At 38.2% G+C, this 23,880-nt stretch overlaps 1 long non-coding RNA gene across 1 annotated transcript in view; it reads right to left on the bottom strand.

Annotated features, from left to right (window-relative positions):
* Positions 1-13,207: 13,207 nt before the first annotated feature.
* LOC137224439 (uncharacterized) overlaps positions 13,208-23,880 on the bottom strand; it is a 227,200-nt gene continuing 216,527 nt past the window's right edge. The window contains exon 4 of the long non-coding RNA XR_010943341.1: positions 13,208-13,389. This is a non-coding gene — a long non-coding RNA (uncharacterized lncRNA). The remainder of the gene's footprint in view (positions 13,390-23,880) is intronic.

Below are 23,880 nucleotides of genomic sequence, written 5' to 3'. Positions count from 1 at the left end.
ACTCCCCGTAATTCTGCCACATCAGGGGAAGATCAGACAGCCTTAAAATGAACGCTTTTCGATACTTCAGTAAAACCCTTTTGAAATAGATCCACTCCAAAAAATGACTGTGCCTCAAACAAAACAATATTTGAGCCAGGTTCACATTTTTTTTACGATAACAAATGTCTCAGTCTAGACAAAGCCATTTACGTGGGGAACAGAATTTTGACCAGTGCTGCACAGTAGCTCTAGATACTTTCATGTCTGTCTTCAAGGAACCTAGAACCTAACAAGAAAGGACTTACCAAGAGAGAGAACATATATAATAACAAACATAAATCCTTAGTTATCTTTTTCTTAACTGAATGTGAGAGCTAGCTTATTCATCGGTCAACCTTAACTCACTGCTAATAAGAATTACAGTTTTATTTCCTTACAGATGAGGCAACTGTTAATTATAATAATACCCTGTGTTCAAAATACCAACAGTGGTTTTCTTATTAATTAATGGTCAATTCACTCAATCAAAAAGCAACAGTTGCTTTCCCTAGTGTCATTTCTGACTGCAAGTTTCAGGGCTTTTATTAAAACAAAATCTCTGTTCTCACCATAGCCATCTCTCCTGGCTGGATTATTTCCTACTGAAATCTTGCTGGAGTGTGTCTGTGTGCATGTACCTGTGCATACGAGTGTCCTGGAGAATGGGAAAAGATGGCGAACACATGGAGGAGTATTTACTGCAGAAACCTAACATGGAGTGCAGTTCATGAAGTGGGTCAAATAGCCCCTGATTTATTGCTCTCTATGAGAACATTTTCATCACCATCAATAATACTTCTCGGAGCACAGTCTCTAAGTATGCGATTTCCTCTCTAGGCTGTGGAATATGACTGCAGACTCAGCCACAGAACAATTTTCCAAGACATTCTTAAGGTAACTTGAGATTATATACTGAAGAGGTTAGACTATTTTTCATCAGAGACACACAAGCACCAATTTTTCTGATCACCCCTCCATTGAGTGTAGTCTGTGCTGATCAATTTGATCAGAAGTAACAACTGAAATGAATTGATCAGAACGGTTCTGCTACTGAGCTCAGCGATATTTGCTGTGTAGGAGAAAATGAAAAAAGTCACCTAAACGGTGAGTTGTTTGTGGTCTTGTGCCCCATATAAACATGTTGAACATATTCCTCCTGGATGGCTAAAAAAAAAAAAAAAACAACTCTTTTATTTGTTTTGAATTGGGTACAGGGAGGGGTGGTTTAAAAGAAGAATGGTGGGGGAAGGGAGGATATTGTATAAAATGTACGAATTACTTTTAAGCAATTTAGAATGGAGCTTATGTTAACAAACACATATCAACCCCTCCCCAGTTAATGGTCCTGTGCCAGGAAATGTTGATAGAAAGACAAAAAAGGTATCGCAAGTGGTCCTCATGGAGCTCACTGCCTATCTGGGGAGACAAGGAGTGCGCCATGATGACGTGGTACAAAGTATGAGGGAAGAATCACAAGACGCTGTGGATACATGTTGGAGAGCAAGGCGGTAACTCTGAAGAGGTAATTGATGACCTGAGACTGAATGGTTGAGTAGGAAGCAGCCTGGAAGCAAGGGGAAGGGGAAGAACATTCAGGAGAGGACATAAAAGCCAAAGAGAGTATTGCAGGTTAGGGGGACACTGTCCAGGGTGACTATGGCTGGTGCCAGGGCAGCAGGAGGGGAAGCCGTGAGAGCTAAGGCAGGGTCAGACCTTCACAGGCCTGTATGGCCTGATGAGGAGAAAGCTTCAGAAGGATTTCAACAGATGACATGACTCAACCTACTTTTTGAGGCATCTATGGCAGCAAAGTAGAGGGTGGGTTTGAGGAGGGTGAGGCGAGAGGCAGGGATGCATGCAGAGGCTGTGGTAGTCATTCTCACCATGGAAGGACTTGAGTCAATGCAGAGGAGTGCAAATGAGGAGGGCATACAGCTTAAAAGTAGGTACAGCCGCTCCCTGACTTAGGATGGTTTGAGTTACAATTTTTCGATTTTATGATGGTGCGAAAGCAATACACATTCAGTAGAAACAGTAATTTGAATTTGAATTTTGATCTTTTTCCCAGGCTAGTGATATATGTATGGAAATACCCTCTTTTGTGATGCTGGGCAGGACAGCGAGCTGCAGCTCCCAGTCAGCGGACGATCATGAGGGGAAACAACTGATACACTTACAACCATTCTGTACCCATACAACTAGTTTGCTGATCACATTCAGTACAGTATTCAATAAATTACATGACACTTTACTATAAAATAGGCTTTGTGACAGATGATTTTGCCCAACTGTAGGCTAATGTAAGTGTTCTAAGTATGTTTAAGGTAGACTAGCCTAAGCTGTGATGTTCAGCAGTTTAGGTATATTAAATGCTTTTTTGTCTTTAGATAGTTTCTCCTTACAATGGGCTTATCAGGATGTAACCCCATCGTAAGACGAGGAAGATCTGTATAGGCTAATGTGCTGGTGATTAAAATAGTAAAAATCACCTTATAAATTCAATCTTGGTTTATTCTTCGTTCTCTCCTGGTCTTATTAGGCAGCTTAATACCTGGTCCCGGCATCAAGAACTTTTGGGTTTTATAGTGAATTCAGTATTTAGTTTGTTTTTGTTTTTATCAATAACAAAAAGCTGCAAAGGCGAATCACTGACATAACTGGGATAACTGAAAGGAAGCCCCTTTAGCTCTTTTCACTATTTCGTGCAGAAGATGTTAGAAACAGCATTTTCAGTTGTTAACATTACACATCAAAGACAGTTGACTTTTACTAGAACTAACATTAAAAGCAACACAAACAGCAGCAGCAATGGTAATCGTCAAGGGGAAGTTTCCAGATGAGTCATGTCACTCAACCAGTGGAGTATTGCTGAGAGTTAAGTACCAGTAATTACAGGGGATGTAGTTACTGAGTTGCAGCTCTGCAAAAGGAGGAATAAAATACTCTGTCCAACATAAAACACTCATTTGCTATTCTGTCCCTAAAAGTTGCTCCTTGGATCCATCTCAAAAATATGTCACAAAAGACAGATTGTTTTTCCAGCTTACTCTTTTTGTCCAGATGTCACTAAATGTTCAAATGTTCATAGTTTGGCCTTGTACAGAACAGAAGCTGTTTGGCTTTTTATCATCGTTTTTATTTTCTCAGTAGGTCCAGATTACTTTTTATTTCATGTTCTACCAGGTATAACTGGAACACATTTTTTTTTCTTCTTAAATACACAATCATATATTTAAAACTTTTTTCAGCACACAGTTTTGTCGCACAGTAAAGGAATTATAACAGTTTGCTATACAGAAATGTTAATGATTTTTTTCTTCCTCACTAAATGCTATTTGCATGTAACTGATGTTAGATTTTTTTTTTTTGCCCACCTCAGAATAATCATAGTGAATTTAATCCTGCTTATCTTTCATGCTGAACAAAAGTCCCATCTATACACATGTGTGTGTGTAGTGTGTATATAGAGGTCTGAAGGTGACAACTGGTGCACAGACAAAATAGAGAGTTTAGAGATCAAAATTATAAAGATAAAAGCCCTCTAAATATTATGTAGATAATGCCTGTGTCTCCCCATCAGTCCTCCTTTTTTAATACTTCAGATATATAAGAATGCATCTCATTCCTCTCAGCCTTAATCTTTCACTACACTTTAATGAAACATCTTAAATACTTGTGACACATCCACTGTGTTCAATTCACAGTGCTAGAGCCTCAAGGTACTTACCATTCAGGAAACACTGTAGGATAATTATAGATATTTATAAAATAAGCCAGATTGAGGGACCTGAGAGAAATACAAAGAAAATTCAATGAAGAGATTAGAGAATGGGAGGAATCATGGTCATCTGTAGGAATTAGGGAAAGCTTCATGAAAGAGGTGAGTTTGAACCCTTAATGATGGGTAAATGTTCTTGATGGGAATGAAGGTGGTTCATAAGAAAGAAGTGGCAAGGACAAACCCAAGATGGAGTGTGCTATACAAAAAGTACACCAAGTAGGCACCTGTGGGTGAGTGTTATGTAGTAGAAGTCAGTGAGATAAGAGTCTGGAGGGAAAATTGACTCAGATATGAGATTCCTAGAAAAACCCAAGTCAGACAGACATATTTGAGTTATAAATAGAGAGCCACTGAAATATTTGGAGTAAGAAAATGACTATCATAACTATGTTTAAGAAAAATTTATCTGGCAGTTACATATTTTAAGATGAGGGAAGACATGGTACATTAGGAAGTAGGGAAATTAGGAAGAGATCTCTTTAGAACAGTGGTATCGAATAGGACCTGAAGAGAAATAGTGAGAATAGAAAAGAGAAGCTAGATGCAAGCTCATTCTTTCTGCGTCATGGCCAATGTATCATTTTACTGTGATTGGCAAAGCCACCGCTTTATGTGTGGAAGTAGGATGGCCCTTTTGAGTGATGTTCTGTCGTAGACTGTTTCAGAGGTAGATCAACTGGTTGATGCTGATATATTTCCTGCGAGGGGCGACTCACTCATTAGAACTCAGGTATTTACTATAGAAAAATATATATATATACGTATATATACACTAAATTTTTCTTTTATTTTGGGAACCAGAATGAAGTAGGAGGATACTATGTTGGAAAGGCAGAAAGCTAATGAAAATTAAGTGTTCAAAAGGTTCGATCTTTCAAATGCCACAAGTCTATGGAAACAGGATCCTGGGGTCCAGATGTCAGTGTTACTGACATCTGAGTAACTTCTGTTACTCAGAAGTCACATGTTGAAAAGACAGGCAGAAAGGGAAACAAAATAGGAACTATGTTCTGGGAAGCATGTAGGGTAATTTTCAATCAACGTTTAATAAATACATATCCAGCACTATGCTAGGTTCCATCCAGACCTTACAAAGTCCACAGTCGAGTGTGGTGAATTGTAACTAGGGCAGGGAATGGGGAGCACATGGTATGAATGAATGGATTTGAAGCATGGTTGAGTGTTAGAACAGTTTAAAAAGTTAAGATATACTGGCTTGGAAGTATTTATCTTTTGAGAGAAAAAGATTTCCCTGTGGGCACTTTTATTTATCCAATTTTTGGAAGAGGAGTTTTCATTTTGTTTCCTCTGACAGAATGTGGGATGTATTGTGAGGCAGAATTGATAGGATTTGCATGGTGAGGAGGCAGGACCCATTCAAGGCTCCAGGAAGTCTTGATCCGGGAGAGTAATGGGGTGAGAGGGATATCACAGTGGCTTAGTCCTTCCCCACCATGCACTCTGGAAAAAGACCACCCACCAAGACGATTCACTGTTTTTCTGTGTACCTATCCCACGTACACATTTGGTAGTTGATGGAAAGAAGGAGTAAAAGGAGTCATTTTAGATGAAATTTCCATACATTCACAATTCAAGCCAAAGACAGCCATTAGAAAAACCAAAGAACTGACTTCTCATTTCACTAACATTCCTTTGCTTCTTTAATCAAATTTCTCTCTCCTTACCTCAAACCCTGTCCTTTCTCATCGTGAGTTCTAGGGACTTGTCTTGTTACTGTAGTCACAAGCCTCCTTTGACTATCTCATTTTTTCATTTGTAAATGGAAATTTGATCCCTGACCCTTAACTTCTTGCACACAGACCTAGTAAGCATATTCTTTTAAATTCTCTGTGCTCCTTTGTAAGAATTACAGTACAGGATATTTCAGCCCAAGAAAATACAATTTCTTTTCTTTTTTTTTCTCTGCCTCATAGCACCATTCTAAATATATTACTCTACAGAAGAGGTTCTCAACCTTGGCTGCGTATTAGAATAACTTGAGGACATTTAAAAATCCCAGTGCACAAGCCATACCAAAGACCAGTTAAATCAGGACCTCTTGGGGGTGAAACTCAGGCACCAGCGTTCTTAAGACTCCCCAGGTGAGTCCATTGTGCAGCCAGGATTAAGCAGCACTGATCAACAGCAACACTTATTTATTGATACTTCTCAGTTCCATGAACTGGCATTAATTTTCATGATTCTTGTGCCCATGTTATTTTCCTAGCATCGAATTCCTTTCCCTACTTTATCTTCTAAAAAAAACCAGACAAAACCAAACCTGCGCAGTCATCAAAGCCCAACTCAAATGCCCTATTCTTTACAGAGTCCTCTTTTCTTCCCCATCACCAGTCTAAACTTAATTGTTTACCCCCCTCTCTCCCATCCAAGCTGCTTGAAACCACATGAAACATTGAGTTTTGAACTCTGGATGGCTGTGGACATGTATTTTTCCCAAACGGATTTTAAGCTATTTGAAAATAGGGATATGGGCACATAGTGAACACTCAATAAATATTTTAAAATCAAATTAATATTGCCAAAAATAAATAATATAAATCAATCTATACCCTTCCTATAAATAACGTGGGGGCGATGACTTGTCCCTTCTATTAAAACTAAGTTCTTTGAAAAGCCATAATACCATTTCTTATAAAATCGTGGGATGTGATTTACTATTCCTGGCAACAGCTGCTGCTCATCAATGATAACTTCAAAGTCAGTGATAACATAATTCAGCAGACATGGTGATTCTCAACGTATGCATGATGCCATATGGGCTTCAATACAGCAATACTTCCTGCTCATACAAATACACTCCAGGTTTTGTTTTGTAAAACTTAACTTAGATTAAATGAGCACTGGCCAAAGCATCTAAAGTCCTCCCAGGATAATGGCTATAGACTAAATGTGGGGGAGGGGGAGAGAGAATTAGTTTTGAGGGTAACAGAACACAAAACCCACTTCTTCTGGAAGAGACAATTTAAGCATGACCAAGGCATCTTCCCTGCATTCCAGGTGTCCCTGCCTTTCCTCCCTGCTCCGATTTAAACCCTGGATTTAATTTTATCTTAAGGTGACTGGCTCCACTATCAAATGGGGAGCAACTTGCAGGTAAATATTACTTATGTTATGTTTTACTCTTTTTTTTCATATATAACACTTACCTATCACAGTTCTTATCACACACAACAGGAGTCAAAACATTTCATAAGTCAGTAATTGAACAAAAGGAAGAACCCTGAATTGATAAAGGTAAGCATTAGTATGAATAGCTCTGTCTCAAAAATGTCCCCTTTTCTTGCCTATGGAAAGCAAGCACCAATTCCAGCCAACCCCACAAGTACAGTGATTTGAACAGGTGCCCGATTAGATAGGAACACCTAGAATAAAAATAATTAAATAGACAAGTGATAAATCAAGCAAATATTGAGTGAGTGATATTACTTAAAAGTGTACAAATTTTAAGTTACAAATTTCACTTACCCACTCAAAATCTTAAGAAGTTACAGTTAACCTATAGGACCAGAACTAGGGTGAGGGAAAAGAGGCACTCACTTTGGGTATACAATTTAAGGGGGTGCAAAAAACCTTGATAATCAAGGTAAATAATATTTAATGCAATATTCTTAAAAATCAAAAAATGTAAAACAATCCATGATAAACAATTATAAGGACACAATCCATATGGGATAGATTTGCAAAATATTATATGAGCATTTTTATATCACGAGCAATATTATATGAATGTTACTACATAATGCTGTTAATAAAGCTCTCAGTAAGATAATAGCCCACAGGCTTTGGTGCAAACAGCTTTGAAACTATAACCAGATATGCACAGACATGGGCTGCTTTATAAAAGGAAATCATTTAACACCAAAGGCTGCTGTGGGTGATTTTCCATAAAAAGCAGCAAATAATTTCTCACGTTTGGGTTTTAATATGTGTTGGGTTTTAATATAAAAGTATCTATTGTGATAGAAAATAAATTGATACTGCCCCCATTATAGTGCTCTAACAAGTATTTATATATTGAAAGACATATGCTTTCATTTGACTGTTCACTCTTCTATCGTTTCTTGAATGTCTAGGATGGTGCTCGGCACTGAGGCTAATGCGTTGGCCAGCTAGGGGCAGACACACTTGTCAGAAAACACCAGTAATAGAATACTGAGAAAGATACAAGAGAAAGTGATGGGGTTACCATGGAGACGGGAATGACTGCTCCCTAGGGAAAGGATAAGGGGACAAGCTGAAAAATATTTCAGGTCAGGGTAATATAACTAATTAGTTAACACTCACTTTTCAAAACTACTTTTTCCCCCCCTAACAGCTAGCTGGCGATATGTATGAATTGCCTTAAAATTCAGAATAATTTTCATGAAGCACTTCCATTTTAAGGAAATTACCTGAAAGAAATCTCAGTGGAGTTGTGTTAAGATTTCTCTTTATGAATGTTGATCATAGTTCTTTCTATAATATAATAAAAATCAAGGAATAAACCTAACTAGACAATATGGCTTATTGAGTTACATGTACGGTATAATGGAATACTTGCAGCAATTAACAATCTGTTGGTAGGGAATCAGTAATGCCACAGAGTGGTGTACACACCTGCTGCCTTTCAAAGGGTGCTCCCTGGTCTGGCAGCACGGGCATTCCCTGGAGCTTGTTAGATAGGCGATATGCAGAGTTCCAGGCCCCAGCCCAGACCTAATGAATCAGAATCTGCGTTTTAACAAAGTCCCCAAATGATTCCTATGCACATTAAAGTTTGAGAAGTACTGGTGTATGCTATATATTTTTTTGTTTGTTTGCGGTATGCGGGCCTCTCACTGTTGTGGCCTCTCCTGTTGCGGAGCACAGGCTCCGGACGCGCAGGCTCAGTGGCCATGGCTCACGGGCCCAGGCGTTCCGCGGCATGTGGGATCTTCCCAGACCGGGGCACGAACCCGTGTCCCCTGCATCGGCAGGCGGACTCTCAACCACTGCGCCACCAGGGAAGCCCCTATGCTATATTTTTTAAGCAAAATAAAAGTATGTGCATGATGATTCCATTTCTGGCTCCTCCAGGTTTACTCAATGAGTAGATAGAAACACACATCAAAGCGTACACAGTGATGATCTCTTGGGACTTTTTATTTTCTCTGTGCTTTTCATTTTCTCCTTTTCTTCATGTTTTCTAAATATCCAACTACAAATGTGTATTCGTTTTGTTACAAGAAAAAAGTAATTTCTATAAGCGTACTTTCTCTTTGCTATTTTTCTTTTAGTTTATGATGAGTGAATTATTTTCTGTAAGATAAAAATTCAGGTCAATTGCACATTGAGGTTTGCAAATTTGAAAATATAATTTCACATCAATTGGTTCTAGGACCATATATCTAGTACAATTTTGATTTTAAATATTTCTTTACCTTGTTTCCATAAGAATATTTGTCTCTTTCTATTTATGTATCTTGGCTTTCTGCCTGTTAAAGACAACTATGTTTGTAGCACGTCAGCAGGTTATGTAATCTCTCAGTTCTTGGTTTCCTTTGAACCTCACCCTCTCCCCTGTTGCCATCCTAAAACAACTAAGATACACAGGTTTCCTATTTTTCTCTTTTATTTTGTTTTAGGACTTGAAAAGCCTCCTTTAAAAAAACAAGTGTAATTAGCATACCCAGCTGTTACTAGTATGAACCCCCTTTGGGGGCTATTTTAAATCCCAGACTCTTCTTAGAGGAGGACTCTGAGGTTAGGGGACACAGGAGGTGCCAGACTGGAAGCCAAGGCAAGAGGGAGGAAAGACCTCCACCTGGAGAGTTGCACAGGTGGGCCCTGGTAGCATAGAGAAAACATGACAGAGAAAAGGGAGGTGTCAGAGGATAAAGAGAGCAGCCTACCTCCGAAGCTTGACTCCAGCAGTCCCAGCTCATTCCAAGACACTTAGGGAATACAAGAAAAATCCCATTCCAGTGCGAACCTTTCTAATGTAACACTTTGTTAATGAATCAGTGCACATGTCCTCTGAGAAGGGACACAGTAATTGTGCTTTGCTTTTCCCATTCCGGGGATCTTATAGAACAAGTCGAGTAACAAGGCCCATCAATGCAGCAGCCTGATTAAGGCAAGCCTTGCCCTGTCGGGCATCTGTGCTCTTTTCTGTAGCAGGGACCTTAAGCAATAGCAATGGGAAGATAAGGAATTCAGAGAAGTCACAGGTAGAGGAGATGGGGAAGATTATTGAAAAAAATACTAGAAGAAATGGAGAGGAAGTAACAGTTATGGAGGATCTGAAGGGCAGGCTTTTTCTATATGATCTCATTTAATCCTCACAACAGATTGTGCTGTATGGGAGCTGGCTGAGATTCAGTGAGTTCATCACTTTCCCCAGTTGATTCAGCTAATGATGGTGCAATAGGAATCAACGTGGGTTTAGCTAGTTCCTTCCACATTAACACACTACCTCAAGAAACAATTCTGATTATGAGTCATTCACTGTATCCCAAAAAGCTTAAAACTTTAAAAAGTTCCCCAAAGCATCCCTTCCCTGATTCATAGACTATCTTCCATCAGAATATCCTAGGTATCTTGTCAAAATGCAGATTCCTGATTTCTTCCCTGACTGGGGCATAGGAATTTGAATTTGAAACATTTCCCAGGTAGTTCTGATGCGCAGACCACCCACAGGCACACCTAGGAAGGGCATATGCTACACATTAGAAGGAGACCCTTTGTCATTCTTAGAGCAAATACTTAGACCCTTTTCCACCAACATGGCTTTGATAACACTACTCCCTCCTCTTGGTCTGCACTCCATATTTTTCTGCCTGGTTCAGGGCTCCCTAAGGTGGAGGAGAAGAACCTGAAGTGAGAAAAGCGGAGGTTGAGTCTTAAACCTCATCATTAACTAGTGGTGCTAGGTAAGGAAGTAACAACCTCTCTAAAACTTAGTTGACTTTTCTGTAAAATGGAGAGCATAGTTCCTGCCTCAGCCACCTCACGTGAGGATTGTGAGGAACTAATAGGATTTAACTAAAATGGACTCATAGGCTGTTACTGATGTTTCATACACATGTTAGTAATTGGGTGAGGAGTAGGGACTGTGGAAAGTGGAAACAGCCTGGGCCTTGACATCAGACATGAATCAGAGTCCTGGCTCTGCCCCTTACTAGCTCTCAGCCTGAACACTTAACCTCTCGGAACCTGCTTCCTTTTGTGTTAAAAGAGAATAATAAACGTGTACGCCCAATAGCAGGAATGGAATTAACCGAAACATCCATCAGTAGGGGACTAGCTCAATTAAGGATATGTTGTTCATACTGTCAGAAAGGAGCGCCTTCTCCCCACTCCTGAGTTCCATGGAAAGGGACTTTTTAAGCACCCCAATGGCCTCTCACCTGCCCTTCAGTCCCTCCACCCCTGGTAAAGTGGCAGAACATATCTAAGTGGTAGGTCTTGGATCAGCCTTGCTCTTCATTTGGAGAACTGTGCTAGGCTACACAGATGGGTTTTACGTAGGCAGGTTAAGTATTAACAAGCCTACTTGACTAGTCACGTAAAACTGCAGCCTCTGGTTCTGGCCTCTATCTGAAATAAAATTAAATCTGTGGCCTCCATGTGCCATCCATTTGTTTTGTTCTCAAATTATTCAGAATGTGGGAGCAGGGGGCAGGGGAAGAGGGGTGCTATTTATTGGATCCCCTCAAAGTTCCAACATGTATATTGTAAACTGTGTAATGACTAAAATAAAAGAGGGGAAGCCATATGTACTTATTGTCATGAACATTACCTTGGGATATATTGTTAAGTGAAAAATGTCAGTTGCACAACGGGGTATTTTAGTGCATTCCCCTTTGTATTAAAATAAAGGATGTATTCACAGAGAAATGCACATATATTTAATTAGGAAGTTACCAGAAAAATATAGAAGAAACCATTTACTCTGGTTGCTCTTGGGGATGGAAACCGGAGGTGTGCGGTGAGATGTATGTGCTCTAACGTGATTTTAACTTTTAGTTATACTTGTATTACTTTTTTAATTAAAAAAAATTTAAAATGCCCATCTGTCACGTTGTTGTCTTGAGGAGTAAACAGAAGTGCAATGGCAAATGAAGCCTGCATAACAGAGTCAATAAGTCCAGCTTCTTTTCTTCATTTTTCTACCAGGAAGTCAGCTCCCCTTTGCCAATAATATTCCTTTGGAGCCGTTGCAGGTCACTGTTTTTGGACTGCCCTCTAACTTCTCTTAGCTTCAGCTGTGCCCTTAGTCATCAGAGGGTCTCCCCCAACCAGAAAGAAAGCTACAGGACAGCAAGGGACCAAGAACCATAGCTCTCCCAGCACCTAACCCAGTACCTTAACACAGTAGAGAGCCAAAACATGTTTGTAGCACTGAACAGAACACAAGGCTCATAGAGCCCAAGCCAACCACCTACTCGAATTGTCAAGGAGATGGAGTTGGCATAGAGAAAGCCTTTGCATGACTCTGCTAAGCAGGAAGCACAGCTTCAGAGAGCAGCTGAGGCTTCCCGGCAGAACACAGACTCAGCACGTGACGTTATGTGCAAAATCACCACATGTGTGCTGCTTGCAACCATCTTCATCACCTCCTCACACGGAAACGTTAAATGGAAACACACGGCTAACACAAAACAAATCTGACTTATCTTCCCTCTGTGTGTTTGGTAATTACTTATTGGAGTTTAAGAAAGTATAAATTAAAAATTACCGAAGCAAGGGAACATGAGCTGAAAGCTCCTTTGAAGTTTTTTACCTTGGGCATGGTTTATAAAATTATACATTGGTGTTACGGGCTGAGAAGTTGGGCTAAAGTCCGTCTTGGATAGTAGTGGACTCTCTTTGAAAGATCACAGACTAGGAAGTCACACAGAATATGTCCAAATCCTGACTCCACCCTTGCCGGGTCGGTGGCATATGCTCTCTAAGCCTTGGTTTCCACTGCTATGAAATGAGAATACTTACCCTGAGGGTGTAAATGGTAAAATACCTATAAAGTACCAGATCCCTATTCATGGTAATAATTATTAATATAGAAATTAACTGATGAAAAATAATAGAACTAACTCTGACTAATCATCTGTTCAATCATTCGTCTTGATTTTTTCCACTGGTCTGTGATCTCATAGAGTGTGGAACCCTCCTTTGTTCATTTTTATGACCCTAGCACGGAGCACCTTGCTTATATTGGGCTGGCCAAAATGTTCGTTCGGTTTTTTCTGTAAGATGGCTCTAGTAGCACTTAGTTGTCTTTAACTTCATTCAAAACAATTTTGTTAGATTGTATGTGACAGCTGTCATATCAGAGTGCATTAAAAAAAAGACTTATAATTGGTGAATTTTTGTGTAGCCATTTTAATATTGAAGATGGAAGAAAAAAAGCAACATTTTCAGCATATTATGCTTTATTATTTCAAGAAAGGTAAAAACGCAGCTGAAAAGCCAAAGAAGATTTGTGCAGTGTATGGAGAAGGTGCTGTGACTGATCAGATGCGTCAAAAGTGGTTTGCGAAGTTTTGTGCTAGAGATTTCTTGCTGGACGATGCTCCACAGTCAAGTAGACCAGTTGAAGTCGATAGCTATCAAATCCAAACAATAATTGAGAACAATCAACGTTATACCATGCAGGAGATGGCCAACATACTTGAAATATCCAAACCAGGCACTGAAAGTCATTTGTACCAGATTCGTTACGCGAATTACTTTGATGTTTGGGTTCCACATAAGTTAGGCAAAAAAAACCTTGACCACATTTCCACCTACGATTCTCTACTGAAACGTAATGCAAACGTTCCGTTTTTAAAACAAATTGTGATGGGCGATGGATACTGTACGATAACATGCAACAGAAGAGATTGTGGGGCAAGCGAAATGAACCAACAACCACACCAAAGGCCGGTCTTCATCCAAAGAAGGTGATGTTGTGTACATGGTGGGATTGGAAGGGAGTCCTCTATTATGAGCTCCTTCCAAAAAACCAAACGATTAATTCCAAGTACTGCTCCCAATTAGACCAACTGAAAGCGGCACTCGACAGAAAGCATCCAAAATTAGTCAACAGAAAATGGATAATCTTCCATCAGGATAACGCAAGACGGCACGTTTCTTTGATGACCAGGCAAAAACTGTTACAGCTTGGCTGGGAAATTCTGATTCATCTGCAGTAGCCATCAGACACTGCACCTTTGGATTTCCATTTATTTCGGTCTTTACAAAATTCTCTTAATGGAAAAGATTTCAATTCCCTTGAAGACTGTAAAAGGCACCTGGAACAGTCCTTTCCTCAGAAAGATAAAAAGTTTTGGGAAGATGGAATTATGAAGCTGCCTGAAAAATGGCAGAAGGTAGTGGAACAATACGTTGTTCAATAAAGTTCTTGGTGAAAATGAAAAATATGTCGTTTATTTTTACTTAAAAAACCAAAGGCACTTTCTGGTCCACCCAATATATAGCTCACTCCTTAATAAACATGTATTGAATAAAGAGAAAGAAAATTTGAAATAACTTCAAACCAGGCTAGCCAATGTCATTTCTACCCATATTCAACATGAACTTCTGTATCAGTGCACTTGGTCTCTTCCCACTTCCTTTTCACATACCATACTCAATTCTAAGAAAGGGAAAAACAGCAGGCCAATTGCGTGGAAACTGGTCCTAACTCATTTAAGATTTCCAAGAAAGAGGATAAGTTAAAGGCATGCTCCTTGAATTGAGAAACCAAATTATCAGACAGTGTTTCTTAGCAACATGCAATTTGAATCTCCCTACCTCAAACCTGGCCCTGTTGTTTTGGGGCTCAATTTATGTTTTAAGTAACTTGCTCTGGGACACAAAAAAGAAACTTTGCAAAAATAATTACAGTGTAAAATTTGGTCTTTATAAAACCATAGGGTTGCATGGAAAGTTGGTTATTTCATATTCCCCCAAATATACACTAAACTTCTACTGTGTGCCAGGCAATATTAGATTCAGAAAAACCTCAACACGATTAAGACGTGACCCTATTCCAAAATATTATGCTTGCCATCTAATAAAATAACTCTACATTTCCCTTCTTTCTCTCTTTCTCTTATATATGTATATATTAAACATTTTTTTTATCCATTCAGTCATCAACGGACATTTAGCTTGCTTACATGTCTAAGTTTTGGGAATAATGTTGCAATGAACATGGGAGTTCAGAGATGTCTTTGACATCATGATTTCAATTTCTATGCATATATATACAAAGTGGGATTGCTGAATCATATGGTAGTTCTATATTTAATTTTTTAAGGAATCAACATACTATTTTCTGTAGTGGCTACACCAATTTGCATTCCCACCAATAGTATACAAGGGTTTCCTATTTGCCACAACCTCCTCAACATTTATCTTTTCTTTTTTTAAAAAAATTATTTTTAAGTAATAGCCATCCTAGCAGATATGAGGTGATATCTCATTGTGGTTTTGATTTGCATTTCTCTGATGAATAGAGATGTTGAGCATCTTTTCATATACCTATTGGCCACTTGTAGGTCTTCTTTAGAGAAATGTCTATTCAAGTTCTTTGCACAATTTTTTTTTTAAACAACAACTCTAAAACGAAAACTATAAAACATTGCTGAGATTGATTTTCTGTGTGTGAGGTATCATTTTTTTTCTCCTTTTATTTATTTTTTTATACAGCAGGTTCTTATTAGTCATCCATTTTATACACACCAGTGTATACATGTCAATCCCAATCTCCCAATTCATCACACCACCACCACACCCCCTGCTGCTTTCCCCCCTTGGTGTCCATATGTTTGTTCTCTACATCTGTGGCTCAATTTCTGCCCTGCAAACCGGTTCATCTGTACCATTTTTCTAGGTTCCACATATATGCATTAATATACAATATTTGTTTTTCTCTTTCTGACTTACTTCACTCTGTATGACAGTCTCTAGATACATCCATGTCTCCACAAATGACCCAATTTCTTTCCTTTTTATGGCTGAGTAATATTCCATTGTATATATGTACCACATCTTTATCCATTCATCGGTCAATGGGCATTTAGGTTGCTTCCATGACCTGGCTATTGTAGATGTGCTGCAATGAACATTGGGGTGCATGTGTCTTTTTTTTTTTTTTTTTTTTGCGGTATGCGAGCCTCTCACTGTTGTGGCCTCTCCCGCTGTGGGGCACAGGCTCCAGACGCACAGGCTCAGTGGCCATGGCTCACGGGCCCAGCCACTCCGCGGCATGTGGGATCTTCCCAGACCAGGGCACGAACCCGTGTCCCCTGCATCAGCGGGCAGACTCTCAACCACTGCGCCACCAGGGAAGCCCGCATGTGTCTTTTTGAATTATGGTTTTCTCTGGGTATATGCCCAGTAGTGGGATTGCTGGGTCATAAGGTAATTCTATTTTTAGTTTTCTAAGGAACCTCCATACTGTTCTCCACAGTGGCTGGATCAATTTACATTCTGACCAAGAGTGCAAGAGGGTTCCCTTTTCTCCACACCCTCTCCAGCATTTGTTGTTTGTAGATTTTCTGATGATGCCCATTCAGACTGGTGTGAGGTGATAACTCATTGTAGTTTTCATTTGCATTTCTCTAATGATTAGTGATGTTGAGCAGCTTTTCATGTGCTTCTTGGCCGTCTGTATGTCTTCTCTGGAGAAAAGTCTATTTAGGTCCTCTGCCCATTTTTGGATTGGGTTTTTGTTTTTCTTAATATTGAGCTGCATGAGCTGTTTATATATTTTGGAGACTAATCCTTTGTCTGTTGATTCATTTCCAAATACTTTCTCCCATTCTGAGGGTTGTCTTTTCATCTCCTTTATGGTTTCCTTTGCTGTGCAAAACCTTTTAAGTTTCATCAGGTCCCATTTGTATATTTTTGGTTTTAGTTCCATTACTCTAGGAGGTGGATCAAAAAAGATCTTGCTGTGATTTATGTCAAAGAGTGTTCTTCCTATGTTTTCCTCTGGGAGTTTTATAATATCCAGTCTTACATTTAGGTCTCTAATCCATTTTGAGTTTATTTTTGTATATGGTGTTAGGGAATGTTCTATTTTATTCTTTTACATGTAGCCATCCAGTTTTCCCAGCACCACTCATTGAAGAGACTGTCTTTTCTCCATTGTATATCCTTGCCTCCTTTGTCATACATTAGCTGACCATACCTGCATGGGTTTATCTCTGGGCTTTCTATCTTGTTCCATTGATCTATATTTCTGTTTTTGTGCCATTACCATATGGTCTTGATTACTGTAGCTTTATAGTATAGTCTGAAGTCAGGGAGTCTGATTCCTCCAGCTCTGTTTTTTTCCCTCAAAACTGCTTTGGCTATTCGGGGTCTTTTGTGTCTCCATACAAATTTTAAGCTTCTTTGTTCTAGCTCTATAAAAAATGCCACTGGTAATTTGATAGGGATTGCATTGAATCTGTAGATTGCTTTGGGTAGTATACTCATTTTCACAAAATTGTTGCTTCCAATCCAAGAACATGGTATATCTCTCCATCTGTTGGTATCATCTTTAATTTCCTTCATCAGTGTCTTATAGTTTTCTGTATACAGGGCTTTTGTCTCCCTAGGTAGGTTTATTCCTAGGTATTTTATTCCTTTTGTTGCAGTGGTAAATGGGAGTGTTTCCTTAATTTCTCTTGCAGATTTTTCATCATTAGTGTATAGGAATGCAAGAGATTTCTGTGCATTAATTTTGTATCCTGCAACTTTACCAAATTCATTGATTAGCTCTAGTAGTTTTCTGTTGGCATCTTTAGGATTCTCTATGTATAGTATCACATCATCTGTAAACAGTGACAGTTTTACTTCTTCTTTTCCAATTTGTATTCCTTTTATTTCTTTTTCTTCCCTGATTTCCATGGCTAGGACTTCCAAAACTATGTTGAATAACAGTGGTGAGAGTGGACATCCTTGTCTTGTGCCTGATCTTAGAGGAAATGCTTTCAGTTTTTCACCATTGAGAATGATGTTTGTTGTGGGTTTGTTGTATATGGCCTATATTATGTTGAGGTAGGTTCCCTCTATGTCCACTTTCTGGAGAGTTTTTTCATAAATGGTGTTGAATTTTGTCAAAAGCTTTTTCTGCATCTATTGAGATGATCATATGGTTTTTATCCTTCAATTTGTTAATATGGTGTATCACATTGATTGATTTGTGTTTACTGAAGAATTCTTCTATCCCTGGGATAAATCCCACTGGATCATGGTGTATGATTCTTTTAATGTGTTGTTGGATTCTGTTTGCTAGCATTTTGTTGAGGATTTTTGTATCTATATTCATCAGTGATACTGGTCTGTAATTTTCTTTTTTTGTAGCATCTTTGTCTGGTTTTGGTATCAGGGTGATGGTGGCCTCATAGAATGAGCTTGGGAGTGTTCCTTCCTCTGTAAATTTTTGGAAGAGTTTGAGAAGTATGGGTGTTAGCTCTTCTCTAAATGTTTGATAGAATTCACCTATGAAGTCATATGGTTCTGGACTTTTTTTTGGTGGAAGATTTTTTGGTTTTGTTTTGTGGCACGCGGGCCTGTCACTGTTGTGGCCTCTCCCGTTGCAGAGTACAGGCTCCGGATACACAGGCTCAGCAGCCATGGCTCACAGGCCCAGCCGCTCCGCGGCATGTGGGATCTTCCCGGACCAGGTCACAAACCCGTGTCCCCTGCATCAGCAGGCGGACTCTCAACCACTGCGCCACCAGGGAAGCCCTGGTGGAAGATTTTTAATCACAGTTTCTATTTCATTACTTGTGATTGGTCTGTTCATATTTTCTATTTCTTCCTGGTTCAGTCTTGGAAGGTTATACCTCTCTAAGAATTTGTCCATTTCTTCCAGGTTGTCCATTTTATTGGCATAGAGTTGCTTGTAGTAGTCTCTTAGGATGCTTTGTATTTCTGCGATGTCTGTTGTAACTTCTCCTTTTTCATTTCTAATTTTATTGATTTGAGTCCTCTCCCTCTTTTTCTTGATGAGTCTGGCTAATGGTTTATCAATTTTGTTTATATTCTCACAAAAACAACTTTTAGTTTTATTGATCTTTGCTATTGTTTTCTTTGTTTCTATTTCATTTATTTCTGCTCTGATCTTTATGATTTCTCTCCTTCTGCTAACTTTGGGTTTTCTTTGTTCTTCTTTCTCTAATTGCTTTACATGTCAGGTTAGGTTGTTTATTTGAGATTTTTCTTGTTTCTTGAGGTAGGCTTGTATAGCTATAAACTTCCCTGTTAGAACTGCTTTTGCTGCATCCCATAGGTTTTGGATCGTCATGTTTTCATTATCATTTGTCGCTAGGTATTTTTCGATTTCCTCTTTGATTTCTTCAGTGATCTCTTGGTTATTTAGTAACATATTGTTTAGCCTCCATGTGTTTCTGGTTTTTACATTTTTTTTCCTGTAATTGATTTCTAATCTCATAGCATTGTGATCAGAAAAGATGCTTGATATGATTTCAATATTCTCCTCATTTAGCTAAAATTCTCTCCTCATTTAGCTAAAATTTTATCTACAAAGTCTTCCTTTCAGCTCATGACCTTCTCATCTACAAGACTTACAATCTATTTAGAACTACTACTTGAGCAGTGTCTCTGCTAGAGGTAGGGTCACAGACCTGCCTTCCCAATCCTAACTTGTGAAGAGGATTCCCACTCTTTAGCTGTACAGAATTGCTTTCTTTGTGTGGAAACTAACTTTAAAGGTAACTATTTGTTTGGTATTAAAGATCCGAGATTTCTTTAAAGATTTACAGGATAGCTTTGATTTTGCTAAATATTATTTATTTGACAGCTTTAGTACCATTCTACTCAGTGTTTAATTTTGTTAATACTACCAATGTCAGCTAATACAGCCCGAGCACTTTCATGTAGCAAGAACTGTGATGTGTATAAGAATTATCTCACTGGATCTCTAAAACAGCCCTATGAGGTAGGTTCTGTCATAATCATCCCCATTTCACAGATGAAGAAACTGAAGTTTGGAACACTTGAGTAACTTGTTCAAGAGCACACAGCAATAAATTGCTGTATAAAGAGCTGAACTCAGAAGTTCAAACACTTAAAGAAGACAAAACCCAATCCCCAAATACACATAAAAGAGGTAAAAGTAATTTCTGTGAGGACTTCACATATACCAAAGATCTTTAGAATCAGACATACATAAACTCGTTTTATGGTTCTCCCCTTCTCTAGTTAGGGGACACTGGGAAAATTACTTATTCCTCGTTACCTGTTTCTTTATCTTTACAACTCCTTGAGATTAATACCTCTTGATGAGCTCATAATGATTAAATAAGATAGTATCTGTAAAGCACTTGGTACATAAAGGAGGGAATAATAATAGCACTATTATTATTCTAATGGGCTTCACATCTTGCATCAGATTTAAAATTCAGATTTCTCTGAAAGGAAGTTCCACCATTTATTAGTTCCATGCTCCTGGGTATTTTAGTTAAATTTTCTAGGCCTCAGTTTCCTCATCTGAAAAGGTGGGGATAATAATAGATACCTACTCATAAAATTCCTATATAGCAGTCCCTGACACACCCTAAGTGTTCAGTGTGTTATCTGTCTAATGATTATGACAATGGCTAGACATAATGGTATAGTGGACTTGTTCAAAGTTCAGTACATATGAGGACCAGTGTGCATGAGAACTTGATTTGGAAAAAAAGAGACACAGTATGTGAACAAATCTGTTACTTGGAATTGTCTGCTGGCCCTGCCTGATCAGACTTGTCTGAATCCCATTAGAGCCATAAAGACCCATGGAAGAGCTGTGCCATATCAAGCCCACTGTGAACCCCCACTTACAGAGAGCAATCCAATTGGGAAAGAGCAATCCCTTGGGCACAGTGTTGGCTCAATTCCTCAGAACAGTGGAACCACCCACAGTACTCAGGAGGATAGCAGCACACAGGACAGTGAAAGAGACTACGATTCTTAAGGAATCATCAATAGTAGAGCAGCAGAAGGATACAGGATTTAGCAAGGGCCAGCTTGGAGGTGAGCACATCTAGGGAAATAACTGAGGAAGACTTTTCAGAGAGTTCTATTATACAGATGGAGGCAATGAGCCAGAGTAATTTGAATAATGACTAATAAGGTAACTTCATTTACATTCACAGGCTGATGAGGTCTGAAAAAATTCAGGTTACATTATAATAAAGACACGTAATTATTATTATTATTATTGTGGTGTAATTGCATTTGAAGCACAGACTTTGCTCAAAGCTGCTTGCTTGACACTTTGGATTGCACCAATTTTCTAATGGCACAGACCCAATTTTCTGATGATTTGAGTTTTGACTTTCTCTTGACATTGCTTAGTGGGTCAACATGAGTAAGCTTTTAAGAAATTGTGTATTTGTTCCTTAAGTACATTTCCTTTTTTAAAATGTTGACGTGTTTTTCCATGTGCCTAATTAAAGTTTACATAAACCTTCATGTTTGTGCTTTCCCTTGCATCCTGTGAGAATATGTTTTAAATTGACTTAATTAACATAGGAACAATTAGAAATAGGAGGCCCTGCATTAGTAAATTTTTCATTATTCATTAAAACCTAAAACATATTCCTCTTAAGAATGCCCATTCAAGAGGTTACTATCTCAAATATACGTGTAACATGCTTATCCAGTCTGATTCACACTACAGATGCATCAGAAGGATTAGGGGATAGAATAAAATTTTTTTTACATTTTTTGTTCAGTTTAATTTTCTTAATGTTTAATAAGAAAGCCACAAAGCTATAGTCATCTTGTTCAAGGTCTCGTAAATATTCAACATAACTAGAGAGATTAGTTTTCTTCAAAAGGCCAATTTATACATTCAGTACTGCTGAAATTGAATTTTTTGCTTTAGTTAATTTCTCTGTAAAATAAATCCCTCCCCCCAACAAAAACTCTTTAAAAAGGTAAATAATCTGTGAACTGATAGTGAGGTAGCTCAAGGAAATGAAGCATATGTTTTCAGTAGAGGATAACAAAATATGAATGTCTTTTCAAATTTGCCCTCAAAAAAGTGATATTTATTTGGCAAACTGTCTAGAGAGTTAAGCTGCCTCATAGAGGTCTCTTTACTATGAAGCTGATCTTCATCCAATCCTATATTATAGGCATTAGTGAGAATGCTATCAGTTGCCTGGCTGGTTAAGAATGGACTTCCTTAAATATTTCTTATGTGACAACTAATCCTTCCAATACTTACATATGGAAAGTATGTCAACAAAAATATCTAACCAAAAGATAACTTCTGATTATTTAAAATGCACATTCAACATAAAGGAGCATAAAGCCTTTGAAGAAAGATAAATTTTTCAACACATCAGCAAGTATTTCTCAGCAGAATCAATACCATTATTAATTAACAATAACTTTTTATCAAACACTTAGAGTCACTATGCTAAACACTTTACACAGATTATATTACTTTTCTAATTATAACTATGGATTATTACATAATTATGGGGAGGTGCTATTATTATCCCTATTTTAGAGATGAAAAGTGAGGCTTGGAGAAGTGAAATAACTTAAGGTCAGATAATCAGATTACAGAGGCACAAGTCTAGCCCATAAAATTTACATTTTACAAGCTTGCTTTTATCCACCATATTAGGCACAAGATATTGTGATGAGAGCTAAGAGGGAGAGGGAAGATCTGTAAGCCTGAGTTCCTGCCTCAAGTTGTTTATAATCTCATATCTAATGTAAGGAGGTAACACTACAGGGCATAACCATCCCAGGCGCACTGCGTTCACCTCAAGGCTCCCTCTCTCCAGCATTTTACTCATTCCAAGGAGAGGTGCTTGGACACTTGAGGAAGGGAAGCATGAAAGCATTCAACTCCTTTGCCCTCAAAATAGAGCAAAAAATTTAAATTTGGCATCATGATCACAATACCTAGAAACTACCTAGTACTAAATCTTGAGATTCAGGAAAATACAGTGGGGTTTTGGAGGAAGAAGGTAGAGACCCTGTCATAAGGGAGATCAACTGGCAACACAGAATCAGCTTAATGTGGGAAAGTTAGAATGTATCTTCTTTATGACACCAAATTCCTACGGTTCTGGTACGGTCCAGGTGGCTGCAGTACCTGCTTAGAGAAAAGCTAGCAACTGAAATATCTATTTTCCATTTAACATTAGTGAGACTTGGCATTGACAAAATCATTTTCATAAAGCAGAAAACCAACTTGTTTCACAGGTCTTCCTATCTGCATGCTATTTTCTCACGGTGAGTAGTAGATTAATTCTCTAGCTTCTGAAGAAAACTTTTTCTTAGTTTATTTCGACTACCCTTGTGTAGAAGTGACCTGAATTAAAATTACCTAGTCTATTTTTAGTAGATTATTTTAGATTTTTCCCTCTAAAATTACAGTTGTGCTATAATGTGCAAATTTTCATTGCTTTTCAACATGAAATTAAAATTACATAGTTATAAAAAGAAGAACCTCAATTTACAATTTTTGAAAAGAAGTCTTGGACTTCAAAGTATAATTACCTAGAGCTCATTAAAATGCAGGATTATTAACCCAAGAGCTGAAGTTTCTAGTAATAGCAGATCTTTTATAAGAGTAATTATAAGAGTCATAAATATTAAGCATGACAGAAACACTCTACATTTAAAGGGAAAGTGTGTGCTCATATCTTTACCAAATTCAACGTGAAAAAGAAGACAATAAAGGAGCCGCCAGATTGCTAAAGAGTCGAGCATAAGCCCTATGTTTGGACTCCTTGTTAATGTAAAGCATTATAATAAAATGTTCCAAAATGTTCTATGTATGAAAAAAAAATCAGTGGATAATATATATTAATTAGTAGGAAAGGTATCTAGTAGCACCTTAAAGTATCTTTTTCCTAAACTGTTCTGGGAAAAATAGCAGGTAGATATAATATACTCAGTATGATATTTTGTAAAAATGTGAAGGGAAAATGACTAGAAAGAAATTTGCTTAAACATTAACAGCAGTAATCTTTGAATGGTAAATTTATGGGTGATCTTTCCAGCTTTTTAATAACTTTCAGTAATTTCTCAGCTTTCTAGAATGAGCACATGTTTCTTGTAGCTCACCTACAGCAACTTTTAAC

Source organism: Pseudorca crassidens, chromosome 5 (assembly GCF_039906515.1).
Source record: "Pseudorca crassidens isolate mPseCra1 chromosome 5, mPseCra1.hap1, whole genome shotgun sequence".
NCBI classification, from domain to species: domain Eukaryota; kingdom Metazoa; phylum Chordata; class Mammalia; order Artiodactyla; family Delphinidae; genus Pseudorca; species Pseudorca crassidens.
This window is presented reverse-complemented; position numbering and strand designations above follow the sequence as displayed.